Genomic DNA, 14,669 nt, shown 5'->3' with positions numbered 1-14,669 from the left:
AGGAGAGTGAGTTTTCCCCTCGCTGAGAATTCCTGATGAAGGTGAGTAACACAGAGCAAATGAAGCGCTCTGTCTATATCTGAACCCTCCAAACTCAACATCTCCTTCTGTTTCCGCGGAGCTCCGGGACACAGTTGGACTCCCCCGCCTGCCTAGTGGGAACCTCAGTCTGCTGCTCAGAGTGCAGCAACTCAAAAATAGAACGCGCACTGCAGATCACTGAAACCAGAAATTACCTCGATCTGCAGGATAGATCATAGATACTGCCTCCTCCATGTTAACGGATTCGACATAAACCTATCTAAAAAGTCAAGGTAAACAAATTAAATTTCACAGTTAAATGCGGTGTGACTTACTTCTTTACTTCATTTATTTTTCACAGCACCTTTAAAAACAGAGTCTACAAAGTGCTGTGACAGGCAAAGGAGATGCAGGATGCTCAGGGGCCAAACGCAAACATTCACTTACACTGATACAAACAGTTGATGAATAAAAGCAATAAGAGGAGAGCATCACGTAAAAGCAGACATTTCAAATAAAAAGAATTGGGACAATAAAAAGAAGTTGACATTACATCAAAGCAAATAAACAACAAATAAAAAGAATCACACCAGTAAACATAAAAAATAGAAAGACAGCATCACATAAAGGCAAGTCTGTAAAAATGGGTTTTAAGAAGTGATTTAAAAGAAGTCATCTGTAGCCCTTATCTCCTCAGACAGGTCGTTCCAAAGCCGAGGGGCCTTGATGGGAGAAGTATGGTCACCTTTAGACTAAAGTCTCGGCTTTGGAACAGTCAGAAGGGCCCCACCTGAGGATCTAAGGTTTTTATTAGTTATTTGATGCTACAGAAACTGGGTGAAATGTCATGATTGACAGCTGAGAATGACTCATAATCGGCACATGTACTGGCGGGACCTCTATACCACGGCTCGACACCACGGTAGCTCCTGCGCAGAATCTGGCTCCAAATGGACAAGATGGCAGCGTTCATATCGAGGCTATTTTGGCGTCATTTCTGGACAGTGGGAGGAAGAGGAGACACATCTTCCATCTTTATGTAAACCCTATGGTCTGTGTCTGCCTGGCTGTCTGTTAGCAGAACCTATTTTCTTTAAACTTGGTGGAAGGGCAGAGTCTGAGCCAAGGAAGAACCCATTTACATTCGGATCGGATTCGATCAAGGTGGCTGATGCAGGATATTTATCTTTCACTTTTTTTAACATTGCAAAATAGGGCATAGTTTAATATTTTTGTGAATTTCTCATGAAATAATGTAGAAATCTTGATGAAAAAATAAACCAGGCATACTTAGGGGATAGATATATGTAAGAGTGAGTCCAATTTGGTGCAGCTTGATTGAATTTAAGGGCACTGTTGGACCTTGGCGGAGGTATGTGCTCTACTGAGTGCCATTCATAGTTTTATATATCATTTAAAATAGTTTTAATATAAGGCCAGTGGTGCTCATAAGCTTGGTATTCTTCAACATCCCTTTTGAGCCGCACCACCTGCATGCCTCAAAACATACAGTACATGAGGCTGTGTCACTGGCGGCTTTGCATTACAATTAACTTATGGTTAAGACTGTTGCTTTTCAGCACAACAGAAGAGATGACATCAACTTTAAATTAATATCCCCTCTCAGATTCTTCGTGCGCTGGCAGGACATTATTGTTTTCCTTGAGGCAAGACCTCTACAGCTGCTGCACCTCATTAGCATACACCAGCCTGTAGACGTGGTGTTTGCACGGCGTATCTCCACAAACAATCACAGCTCACTCCAGTGTGTGTGTGTGTGTGTGTGTGTGTGTGTGTGTGTGTGTGTGTGTGTGTGTGTGTGTGTGTGTGTGTGATCCAGTAGCGGCAGCAGACTCATGGTGGATTTCATCGAAGTCGACTGAAAGTAAAAACAGTGAGGACAAATTTAATAACCCGAGCAATGGTTTTTACATCGTGCACAGTGTGATGGCACATGAAATGAATCATCTGCAATAAGTGCTGCATGTCCACTGACTGCATCCCCATAAAAAGTGGAAATACAAATCCGATGCAACACTCTGCTATTAGAGAAAGGCCAGAAATTCACTGCTAGCATATTTCCAGGCTCTTGATTGAACATTTCGACCCAGGAACCCCGCCGCCATTGATATTCACCCCAGCATGCGATGTGTTAACGCTGCAATCAAACCAAATCATGCTCAAATTTCAGGGACCACAGATTCTGAAACACTATCACTGAGGTAGAGTTGCGATAATTTGCGGAATGGAGCCTCATCAGTGCATCTGTGCATAATGATGAGTTGGTCACTGTAGCAAAAACACGGCGAGTCCATTTACTCACACCATCAGCCCCACACCTCTGCATCGTGGCTGGATGAAACAGCCTCAGGGCTTTAATGAAGGCCGGCAGGCTGCTGCTGGTCGCTGTTGGTCGAACAACTTCTGCTGCTTCTTCCAATGACCCTCGCAATGAGGACACAACCAGGCAGACAGACAGCACGGTCCCAACAAAATGCCTGCAGGACATAGTGACATATGTACGTTGCACATCATGGCAGGAAACCATTGATATCACTTACTGCTCTAGGGCGATACATCACTTAAAGGTCAGAAATAGAGATGGTTCAATCATTCCTTTGCCTTGTCGACTCCGTACTCTCTTTGAAGGTCACGTCCCAGAGATAAAGAATTGGACTGTGATCCAGAATCATTTCTGTTATATATATATATATAAAAAAAGCTGGTTTTATTCCACTGCATGGTCTTTGTACTACAGGTGAGGCAAACAAAGGGACACTTGTTTACAGAAGCTAATCTGTGATGTCTTTAGTGTATGTTGATTTGTACCGACATTCTACTGGTTAGATGCATGAGTGAGAGATTCCTCTGTCATCTTCAACATGTGGAAAATAGACTGAATAAAGATGGACGACGGATCTTCACTTCCTCCCGTACAAAACTGAAGCTGAAATGTCCTTGGTACAAATGCTGCCATTTTGTGCTTTTGATTTGGAGCCAGTCTGCCGGTAGTGATCGTGGTAAAGAGCTGTGTTATCAAGGAAATATGCCCATACTTTCTTGCCAATGACATTTTTACATCTCTCATTTCTGTATAGTAAATATGAAGCTAATGCTGAGGTTAGCCTTAGCTTTTAAAGCTGGCACAAAGATCAAATGAGGGGAAACAGAAAATGGATGTAAACCCTGGTTCCAGAGAGTGAATCCACTGCAGAGGGCACTGAAACCTGTATTATCTTGAATGACCAGCAGAGGGCGACTCAACTGGTTACAAAAAAGTCATTTTCTATCGAAGTCAATGAGAAAAACTTGATTTATAATGTCAGTAAACACTTACCTAAGGTATCGCTATAGTTTAAAGTCTGGTCCCATTGAGAGTCAAATAGATGATAAATCATGGTATGCATTGGGGCATGGATACCGTGTGATTGACAGCCAATACCGTCCAATGGGTGCAGGTCACTAGGTGTGTGTGCAGTGTCCTCGAGCTCTCAGCTGACTGTCCACTGGCATTTAACATCCAGGCACAAATGTGGTATCGATCTTCTCAAATAACTGTGATCAAAAAGTAAAATAAGCATCCCAAAAAGTTTGACTATTGCCTCACGATTTATGAATTATTAGATTATTTAACCAAAAAGGACATTTGTATCATGGCTGCTTTGAATCAACAACACAACACCACATGATGATTCCTGGTTCATTAGTAGACTGACCTCCAACCTTTGTTCCGCACCGTAATCATCAAGGATCACCTTTGCTGATCCCTGGAGTCGGCAGTGTGATGGGCTCAAGTTAATTTGGGTCAACCTGAGAGGAGTCAAACACATCACAGACAACTCCCCACCATCTGTCAGCAGCCGACCCACAGGGAGCAGCCAACTGTTCACATTAATGTGATTTGATGCTTCCGTCACCGCAGGCATCCCCGGAGAGTGACCATTAGCCCTGCAGCCGGTTTCTTTAGAGCAGAACAATGGGAACTGAAAGGTGGACCTCAGGTTTTTTCTTAGAACTGGAGCAGGTTTGATCAACGGGCAAATCAGAGACACACCTGCACCGCCCATCAGTCATTCATGTGAAAATGCTGCAACGAGGTTACGGCTGCACCGAGTCAGGGGGCCGCTCGCAAAGGTCCGATCTCTCAGTCGACCCTTTCAGCCGAGGTCCAGAAATAGGGCTGATATCTGACCTTCTCTGTGCCGCGCCGACTGCCTGAGCAGAGGAAGCTCACAGATAATGTGAGTAGACAGCTCAGACCTGTGCAGCCACTGCTCTTCATTTATACATGGCAGCGCCCGGGAACCAGTCTCCTGGTGTCTCAGAAAACTTCAAACTCTTACATCTTAGTGAAATCAGTGAATGCACAAACTGAGCGACCCACCGCGCATACTGCCGAGTTCTGGGTATTCAGATAAATCAAGATCTGCAGGTGCACAGCTATAAGTGCACTTCTCTTCAAGTGTATACATTTTTGTCTGCATTACTTTTGTGTTGTTATTGCTTGGTCAAATTTTATCAGCGCGCTTAACAAATCTATATATACGAAGTGTTGTTTGGACTTTGAGCAGTGTTGCAATTAGATACAAGAGTTTCTTATATATAAGATTGTAGTGGGAGGTGGACAGAGAAAAAGCAAACAACAGAAATAATGAGCAAAAACAAGGTCACATCTCAGCCTCAGTTCACAGTGTCTCTGGAAGAAGAAACCTCTCCAGCCAACATTGGAAAATATGTGTGGAAATTAGATATAAAGGATTTCATACTTTTTCCAGCTAATTATGAAACTGCCATTCTTTGTTGTAATGCTGCTATATTGTTTTAAAAACAAACAAAAATCTACTCTAAATTGATCATTACACACTAATTTGTCATCTTGTATTGTTGGTGTGAGATCAGGTATTGTTTGGTTATTCTTGCAGACTGTATATAAAAATGGATCAAAATGGTAGCACCCCAATAGTGAAGCCAAAACGTCTCAATCCCCCCCTTGTGGCTGGCTGTGGTACATGTCATAAACTAAAATGTCAAAGTACAAGTCAAATACATTTTCTCAAAGATTGTCCTTGTCGACACTGGTGTGTTTTCAAGTGAAATCTTTCTGGTAAGTTTGGTTTTGATAAGTTATTTCATACTAATTGGGATGATATGTAACGATAGACTGCGCATGTATCAGCAGGACCTTGATACCGCAGCTCCTTCCAATGATCACTACTGTGCAGACTCTGGCTTCAAATGACATCTTCGGAGCAAGATGGCAACATTGGTATCCGGGATATTTTGTGTTGGTTTCCGGATAGAAAGTGTGTGCAAACACACATTTGAGCTAATATTTATAATTCAGAAACATTAAGAATATAGGACAAGATGTTGAATAGGGATATTCAACAACTTGTCCTATGTACAAATATTTGCTCATTTAACATATTATATTGATCATATCTACTGTGGTAAGAGAATTCATTTCTTAAATTGATAATTGCTTTGTTACAATTTCCCCAAAATCTTATATTCCATCCTGTCTTATGAAAACAAAAGAAAAAGGAAACAAAATATAAATTCCATATATGACTATGTGATTTCCGGTTCCTCACATACTTTCCATTTTTCCAACTTGGCAAGCGAGCGTGCAGATACAGGAACCTTCACATGGAGCAGTGCCATTTAGTAGCTTTAATTTTAATATTAACACTCGGTGCTGCACAGCTTTATTGCCTCCAGTCTGGATGTATGCCCACACCATCTGTACCTCATAATGCCTCTTCAGAAAAGTGAATTAGCTGCACTAACCCAGATAACCTGTGCAGGTTCACCCTCTGTGCCCCCTTCCTCTATCTCATACTTGGTAACCATGGTTACTTTAGGCGTCACTTTGTTTAGTTATTTTAAGAAACTATCATAGCTTATATAGTGTAGACTAACACACACACACACACACACACACACACACACACACACACACACACACACACACACACACACACACACACACACACACACACACACACACGCACACACCCCTTGTGGGAAGCAGCTCTGTTTGTTATGCGGATGCTGTCAGTTACATAATGTTTGACGGGTGTTAATCTCTTGTATGGTAAATACAGCATCAGGCCATGATGTAATGTTCACAGTAAAAGTCATGATTGTTAGATTACAGTGTTTAACGTACAGCAAGTGAAGATTCATACATGCAAACTCAACTAACCTCACTAAATAATTGTTATATGTTGTATATTGTGTTCATATGTGTATATTATATTTATTATCTTTTCGACAGTTTCTTCTGATGCCTCTAGTATGTTAAAAAAAATCCACATATCCAGTGAAATATCTGATCATCTTTTGGATGGATGGTCCTTAAATGAAGCGTAATTACTTTTCTTCCATCATCACTATGTGGTTGACATGCACAATTTTAAGATTTAAATCGTCTCTGTAACTATTTGATCGATAGTAATTAAATTTGGCCCAGACATTATTGTCCCCCCCAGTATATTTGAGAACACTAACTGAATTCTCAGTTCATGAGTTACAGTTAAATACTTTCAAAAATAATGAGACGTCCATGAGCCTCAACTGTACTTTGTGTTTGATGCGACAGCATGTCAGTATTGTCATGTTAGCTTGCTAAGTTTAGTTTTTAGTTCAAATAAGGGCATCCTGAGAACAGACACAAAGAGCCACGAGCATGGTTATGTCTCATCTTTAAAGTCAATCTTGTGTCTTATATCTTAATCCCAGCTGACATTGGATGAGAGGTGGTACACCCTGGACCAGTTACCAAGGCTGACATATGGAGACACATATGGTTCACATCTAAGTGAATGTCTGTCTTTGGACTGTCGGAGGAAGCTGAAGTACCCGGAGAAAACACACACAGACACGGGGAGAACATGCAAACTCCACACAGAAGAATCCTGTACGAACCCAGATTCAAACTAAGACATGTCCTGCTGTGAGGTAACAGTGCTAACCACTGGACCACTGTGCCACCCATAATGTAATGTAAGATAAATAAAAGCTACCTACTACTAGTTACTTCTAAACATGGAAAGAAAACTGATGTGACCCCAGTACAACTTGTCATTCTGAGCCCGATCACTCTCGGCTGTAAAGAAGAGGAACATCATCTATTGATTAAAAAATATTAGTATCTCATATTGGTTTTTTATTGCTTGCTTTCAAAGAGAAATCTACATGGAACTGTCTCAGCAATGATTCACAGTGCCACAGTAAAATAGCATGTCCACCTCTGACTCACAGTCAAGTGGGAAATAGGTCATTATGAAATGAATGAGAGATTAAAAAGGACCTGATTAAATCTCCATCCCAGCCATCACTCAACATAATGAGCACTTCAATAAAATATAGATACGCCAATGAAATATGTATCCTTCCAGCAGTCCCCAGTGTTAAACTGACTCAACTTCAGTGTCCAGCACCTTTGGAGTCTCAGTTAGGTTTATCAGGAAGCTTATGAATCTTTAAGTTAATGCACAGAGCTATATGGTGCACGGAGGTTTAACTTTATACTTCAGATAAAATAAAAAGCAGCTCCTCCTCTGGGGTTTAGCGTGAGCTCTGGTTGCTCCAACTGTGACTGTGATGTTCTCATTATACCCAGCATCCTCTCCTCATGACGAGAATAAACAGCTGACACAGTGGCAGAGCCTGTGACAACTCCAGCCGTGAACTTGGGGAGGAAGAAAATCCACAAATACCACATTTTCGATGAATTATGCATAGTAAGACATCTATTATTCAGCCTAACAAGGGAAAGCAATGTCAATTATAGTTGCAGACATGTTGCTGCCAAGTATCATCCAGAATCAGATCATCTCACACAGTCATTTTAATTGCAGTGCACATATTTCCTCATATATAGTGTCACTTTCAACAACTGCCTTAAAAACATTTTGATTTTAATTTCTGTTTCGTGGCTTTACATGAACTCAGTGATTACTCTCCCACGCTAGAGAGCATGAGAATGTTCCCGAGATGAAGTGAGGGAACATTTCACCTCTCGTCCTCTCCTGCTGCATCGCTTTTCAGAGGATCGCTCTATGGTAGCGGACAGCTGCTGGGGTATAGATGACCAAACTAATATGGCAGTAGCAGACCAGTCGTTTAAAAGAGCTTTGGAGCAACGAGCGCTCGATGGATGAGCAGTTAGAGAAATTCATCTTTCTCCATCTCAGGTCCCGATGATTACTCCTCTCCCAGGGGTTACACATGTGAGCATTGATTCTCGTAGAAGGCGGGCCCGAGTCAATGAGTATCCCGTGGAGCAGTTGTGTGCCGCCGTTGACGCTGAAACGATCGCGTGGCAGAGCATCATGGATTTCTGGCGGGCTGTAATTATGTCGGCATTTGTCTTTAGCCGTGGAAACAAGTGTTGTGGCGCCTCTGGGTCCATTAGAGGCTTTTGGAAAATGAGAGGCAGGAAGGCACAGATAAATAAGCAGTTCTTCCTGACCTTCTGACACCCACAGGAAACGCTGGGTTTCTTGTATTGTGCATCAAGCACAGCTACGGCCACAGTGACAGTGTGCACAGAAAATAGCTTTTAAATAAGGGCACAGACGGCAGGCTGCCAAGGCTGTGATAATAAACCCACCTGAAATTACCACTCCGACAGGAACATTAGAGAAAAACATTAGGGAACGTGTGGCTATTGATTCAAATCAGCAAGGAGAAGTTTTACAGCACATCCATAATGAACTGTAAGCCTCATCCAATGAAATAATTAGTTTGACAATTTTCACTTTGGTGGAATGTGTTTCTCAAACACATCACACTGAAGAGGATTATGCAATCTACTCCAATCTGTACATCAGCGTTTTAGTTGCATTGTTCAAACTGTACCAAGTGATTTTTGTGCAACTGTAACACACTGATAAAGTATTTCTAGGACAGTCTTATTTCCACAGCTGCTGAATGCACAAAGGCATTATACTTTCATAAATAAACCACGGTCTTTATCAGGACTCATGAGAGCCTGCACTGCAATAGGAATGTGGAGCTAAGCTATACCACAGTTAAAGACAGAGCTGCTCTCTCAGCCTCAGCAGAAAAATGTCTCCACTGTGTTTTAGCTCTTCAGGTTTCCCTCAGTATAGTCATGGTGTCCTTAAACCTGGCACAAGTGATGCTGCAAATGTGTCAGCACACAGCTGCTGATTTACATTAACAAATACACAGCAATATTAGTTCATTTTGGAGTCATGTTCGTCTTCATCTGATTCATCCGTTTTGGTCCTAAATGACTCCTGAGGGAAATATCTGGCTGTCGAAATTACTACTAGCAGATCATTTAGAAACTTTATGGCATGTTTGTTGTTCTACTCATAGCAAAAATGGGTTTTAGAGCTTTTTTTCTCCTCAAAATGATCTTTTTGGTTCTTTCCACAAACTGTATAAAAAGATGGACGACATGACTGTTCCTCCATGTTAGTAGATTGAACCTGGACTATGCTAATATGTCAAACTACACCTCAAATAAATTTGAGGTGTAGTTTGACATATTAGCATGTTTTATGATGCTATAAAAACAGGGTTTGGATGCTCCCACAACATATTTTAAAAAGTTTGTAGGAACATTAAGTGGTGTGCGGACATTTCTCGTGTCTTGGTTTTCGTCACTTCTGTCTAGCACCAGGGACAGTGTGCATGTATCGGTACTGATACATCTATACCCATGCTCTATCCCCCAATCTAGTACAGTTTATCTCTAGTGGTCACGTTTATTTTGCTACTTTCTGGTAGTCTGTAGTTAATTGTCTATTTGTGTAGGTATGCTGAGCCTGATTACACGGGAGTCAGATTCCTAGTATGTGCACTCATACACGGCAAATAAATCTGATTCTGATTCTGATTCTGATGGCTACTCCACAAACTCGGGCTCAGAATGATGTCTTCAGCACAAGATGGCAGCGTTCATATCCAGGATATTTTGGCTTCATTTCTGGAAAGTGGGAGGAAGTACAACATGTTGGCCATCTTTATATACAGTCTATGGTTCTTTCTACGATCCAAAGGGAGCCAAACAGTAAAGCTGCATGTTGTAAAACCCAAAACAGCTGAAAGTCTATAAATCTCTATAGTATTGTCTGTATTATCTGCGGAGCTGAGTGATGGGTTTGTTTCTATAAATGACTGATTTTACTTTGAACAGTAATACCCCATCAATGGAATGATACAAATATTGATTATAGCAGCTTTGATCAATTATAGGGGAAATATTTGTATAGTGGAGTACGCTGACGCAGGCAGGGACTTTGAGGTGGTGGTTGTGGGGGGGGGGGGGCAGTGAGAGGTGCAGACACCAGGTAACTGACATGATGCAAACAGACGGGGCGGATGAGTCACCCCGACCCTTCGCGAGCTCCCTTGCTTAACCTGCAACGGCTCCGAAGCGATTACCTATTTATAACCATCCCACAGCAAGTCCCACAACCACCGACAGACAGGGCTGTGTTTTGCTCAGAAGCATATTGAAGACTAACTCCTCTTCTGTTTCTGGTTTAATAAGTTTAATGGGAAGTCATAAAGCACAAAGCTGCAACATATGCAGACTGGTGCTGTGACACTTCAGGAGCAGCTGAACAATATCCCTGTAAGTCATACGGCCAACTGCCATGGCTGGCTGACTCATCTCCTGCTTTACCTGCAAACACACTCCGCAGGATTAACAGCATGCTGTTCGTTAGCACTAATAATCTTTCCAATGGTAATCCTCTGAGGTATTATTCCTTCAGAAATCTTTAATCCCCTTAAAGAGGGACAGGGTGTCAGCATCAGGCCAAAGCTGTTTTTCTGATGCAAAGAATGTACACAGCTATCACATGTTTTTTCTTTTTCTCTACTTTTTTGCAGCCAGGTGTTGTGGAGCAGCGTCACTACATCAGAGTGAATCCATCATATTAATGATCCCGGGGTCGCTTCATTATTCACAGAGAAGCAGCTCAGCTGTCCAAATAAATTATCATTGGTCTTCCATTAATGGAAGTTTTCAAATCTTGCCACAGAGGATGCCATTAATCTGCGCCCAGCTTCTCTCTGGGGTGGAACGGTCGGCTACTGTAGCACAGCCATGCAGCAATCTGCGAAGATGAGAAAACTCCCCACTGTCCTCGTTCACTTTCCCACTGTGGGAGGAAGTGGAATTATGATTGACGTTAACTACTGCGGCTCCAGGCTGGATCTCTTCCAAGTTGCACACTTTGCATTTTTCTTTTCTTGTGAACGTCTAAGTGGGATGTGTGCTTAATACAAGTGAAGGGTACAAGCCACCAAGTGATACTTCTGTCTGATGACAAACGCCGACCTTTCCCCCTCCTGATGGAGCACTTTCAAATCATTTGATACATATTGCATTTGTGTGTTGGATAATTGCAAAGCCAAAAGCCTCTGTCTGTCCCTCGGGAAGCCCCTCCCCCCCCCCACACACACACATCCACTCCCCCTGGACCGGTGCACACTGTGGGCCGGCTTCCAGGCGCATACTGTGTTAATATTCTGATTGACCGTTTGTGGAAGGACGTTGAAAAGTCACATACTGTACAACTTTGTAACACTTTAATGAAATTGCTTCTCATAATGTTGGCGTTCAGCAACTATTAAGTTTTTCATTATGACAACCTGCTACGAGGGTCAAACTCATTTTCATTTTCCATGGATGTAAGAGGGCCGTAAATTAATTTCATCTAATGCCCTGCAAGGCCTGACTTTACCAGCAGACCTTAGCAAATAGCTTAAGTGAAGTTCTGTCATGTGGATGTCAGAAATGAATTCTGCAGGAGTCTGATTCAGGCACGTTGCGGTAAACAAACTATAAAAACAGCGTCTGTTGCGCTCGTGGGCTCTTAAGCTCAATTTGCTCCTTTGAGAGAAATAGCCACTTCCTGAAGGTGAACAGCTGGATTTGTGTTTTTTCACCCACCACTTACCTACTTATCTCCTTCATCACTACTACTCTGTCTCTTTGTCCCCATGTAACATCACACGATGCGGCCATCGTACCCGGAGCCAGGTGGTGAGTGCGAGGCGGTATTTGGCTGTGGAGTTTTTTCCAGTTTGAGGCTTGCAGCATGCAGCTCCAGCCAGAATGCTCCCATATGCCAGGCTTCCTCCTGCTCCTGCACCTGAACCTGCACGGCGCCGCGGGGGGAATTGAAGTCTCACCGTTCTTTGCAAACTGACCTCTCTGGCCAAATAGATGAGGTCCGAACACAGCACCTGGTGTCTGTGATCAAAACCAGCAGCAGAGAAATGATGCTGTTAATACGTAAATATGAAGCTGCACAGGTGGACCACTAAGTTTGCACGCAGATTTAATAGTGTATTTAGCCTTTTTTTTTTTATGAGTTGTCTCTGAGGTGCTCTACTGGCATACGCTTTGTGTTTAATCAAAACAGGAAGTAATGCACAGAACGGCCATGTGGGAAAATCCGCTTAAATCCCCCCCCTTTCTTTGCAAAAGCCGACTAGGCCAGATCAAATTAAGTGGTTTGATACTTTCTCTGCCAATCGGATTAGGCCGACTAATTCCCGAAGGTGTTTACATGATTAAAGCTGGTTAATGGGCCTGAGGAAAGTTCGGGATGTCAGAGTTGGCGGCGATATCTAACAGGGCGGCAGGAGGAAGGTCAGAACAGGAGGAAAATGTAAAAAGCATTTTTCTCTTCGTCAATCAGGAGCACAGGGAAATCTTTGTGTTTCTAGAAATTACAACAGCCTGTGGAGGGATTGGGGGTAGGAAATACTTGACAAATAGTGCATCTGCTACGTAGTGACACAGTGCCTAAATATAGAGTAGAAAATGGAGCAGAAGAAAAGGGCACAGTCAGGACCATAAATATTCACAGTCCATCTACAGAAGGCTGGCAAACCCACGGTCCAAGGAGAAATCCTCTCTTTTCTTAAAGTGTGTGTGCTGCAGCCTCCGATTTTAGATTCAGATGTTCCTGAGCCACTTTGACACAGATCCTCATTAGAAAATGCAACTCTGAATGCTGCTGTGAAGGATGCAGCAGAAGGAGACAGAGGGGGGGGGGAAAGAGGAGTAATGGAGAAATGGTTACAGGCCCCCTCCACGCCACCAACCACCCCCTCCCCTAATATACTCGTCTCCTGAGGGAGTGGTATCCATCACGGAGACGGCGGGGCTGTTATGCCACGTTGAGTCGTGCATGTGAACACAAGGTGACTCTGGAAGAGACACAGCTCATGTGTGCCCGGTCTTTTAAATGCAGCCCCATGTTTCCCCCATAAAGTGTCCATCAGCACCTTAATGCATCTCCCAGTGAAAGTGACAGAGCCTGGGCCTGCACATTATTAACTCCAGACATTTTTATGAGCCTGTGCCCCCTCTGAATAAGATATGTTCCCAGTGCTCGGTGCCTGTATATCAGTCCTGTAGTTTTTTGGAGTTGCAGCCTCTGATAGGAAATGTTTTCAGCGTGTTTTTTACATGAGCCGCAAAATCAGACCGTGTCTCTGTAAATATTGTAGTTATGTCGTTATTATTCTCCAGTGGGATCAAAAATAAACTGGGTTTAATTTGTCCCTGTGTGGAATCTATTAAGTCGCCCATTTGCTGGAATGGGAAAAACATCTGAATTAATGTTATGTAAACAATGATAAATTCTGGCGTGGAATCATAAGCAGCTTTGCAGAGTGGGATTAAAGTAGAAGAGCTAAATTGGCAGGCTCATGATAAATGCATGGGATATCTCTAAAATATTAATCAAATATAAATGTGCAATGAATTTAATAGTGGCTGATTCCTGTGCTATATTTGGAAGCAATTCAAAGCCACATTGCAGGTTCAGAGACGTTAATGTAAAATGGCAGCGTTCCCTGAAATACACAATAAGAGCTAAAATTATGCGAAGAAATTCATGTAGGAGAGGGAGAGCTTTGTAAAAACAGATCTGTTACTTTTTTATGTTGTGTGTGAGGCAGTAAAACACATTAGTTACACAACTCCTCCTGATCTCTCTCTTCCTCCTCTCACCCCAAATGGACGAGGCAGGTGGCCGCCCACACAGATTATGCATTCATGTGGTGTCGGAGTAATCTGAAAAAATTAGAACCCTACTGGGAAAATTCCTGTGAACCCATCTCTCAAGTTGGAAACTCGGAAAGTTGACGAAATTGTTGTTGCCGAGTTGCTGACATCATCACTTATAAACCATACACAGTAAAAATGTTTTGGCCCTGATTCGGTCTTACACATCCAACAGCTGGCCACATGCCAGATGGAATGATGGCACTCGGGTGGTCCGCTCCTGTTTGCCAGAGCTGGGCCACTAGTATGCCGAAGAAATACCACATATCAACCGAAGGTGCCAAAGGTCGCCCGAATTAGTTTCGTTGTATTTGGGCCACTTTTTACCTCATGGGCCACTTAGGCACAAATCCAGATGACACCTCACCTAGAGCACCGCATGTTTGCCAAAAAACATTTGTTTTGGGATATTTTGGCCACTTTAGGTTCACATCCATTTTGTCAAGGCCACAAGAAGGCTAGCATCCGTCTAACACAATACATTCAGCTCTAAATAGCAGCTCCTAATGTCAACTTGCCAATTGTTATACATCACAATACTTTTTAGCCAATATAGACAATTCTATGAGTAACG

This window comes from Hippoglossus stenolepis, chromosome 10, assembly GCF_022539355.2.
Source record: "Hippoglossus stenolepis isolate QCI-W04-F060 chromosome 10, HSTE1.2, whole genome shotgun sequence".
Classification (NCBI taxonomy): domain Eukaryota; kingdom Metazoa; phylum Chordata; class Actinopteri; order Pleuronectiformes; family Pleuronectidae; genus Hippoglossus; species Hippoglossus stenolepis.
This window is presented reverse-complemented; position numbering follows the sequence as displayed.